This window comes from Nannospalax galili, unplaced genomic scaffold (genome assembly GCF_000622305.1).
Source record: "Nannospalax galili isolate Female #2095 unplaced genomic scaffold, S.galili_v1.0 scaffold1421, whole genome shotgun sequence".
Lineage (NCBI taxonomy): Eukaryota > Metazoa > Chordata > Mammalia > Rodentia > Spalacidae > Nannospalax > Nannospalax galili.
The window spans coordinates 239,177-240,198 of NW_008345746.1; positions in this window are offsets into that span (position 1 = coordinate 239,177).

The window sequence follows — 1,022 nt, forward strand, 5'->3', positions numbered from 1 at the left end:
AAAATACTGCCAGGCATGGTGGCACACACCTTTAATCCTAGCATTCAGCACTTGGGAGGCAGAGGCAGGCGGATCTCTGTGAGTTCAAGGCCAAAAACAGCCTCTCCTGGTGTCATCCTGGACAAGAAGCCCAGACTGATGGCTTGTCCCCCAGCCTCTTCAATTCTTGTCCATCTACAGCTGCCCTGAAGGTCCCAACTCCAAGCAATGGGACTGAGCCTACTAGTGCTTTCTTTTTTTAAAAAAAATTTATTATTTTTATGTGTATGAGTGTATTACCTGTATGTATGTGAGTGCACCCGTGTCGTGCAATGCCACAAAGGTCAGAAGAGGGCTTCTGATTCCCGTGGAACTGGAGTTAAGGATGGAACAAAGCCACCATGTAGGTGCTGGGAATCAAACCCAGGTCCTCTGCAAGAGCAGTCGGTGCTCTTAAACCCTGAGCCATCTCTCCAGCCCCAAGCCTGCTTTCTTAAACAACCCAAGACTACCTGCCCAGGGGTGGCACCCACAGTGGGTTGGGCCCTCACAGGACATCACTCAACAATTAAGAAAATGCCTCACAGACATGTCCACAGGCCAACCCCATAGAGGAAATTCTCCAGTTGAGAATCTGTCTTCCTAGGTGTGTCAACCGACCATGACAACATATAAAACAAACAAAAGACACCTGGTGTGGTGGCATGAACCCGTAAGTCCCAGAGCTGGTGAGGTGGTGATGGGGGTGGGCAAGCCCTGGAGCTCTCTCACCAGCTAGTCTAGCCAAATCATGAGTTCCATATTCAGTGAGGGACCCTGTCTCAAATAATAATAAAATAATAATAATGTGGAAAACAACAGAGGAAGACACCAGACACTGATCTCCAACTAGCACGTAAACATCATATGTGCACACACATGCACACGCACACACACACACACACACACACACACACACACACACAAAACAGATACCCACATACACAAAACCCAAGAGGCCCCCAGACTGGCAGTTGAAACACAAACTCAATTCACTTTCTGTG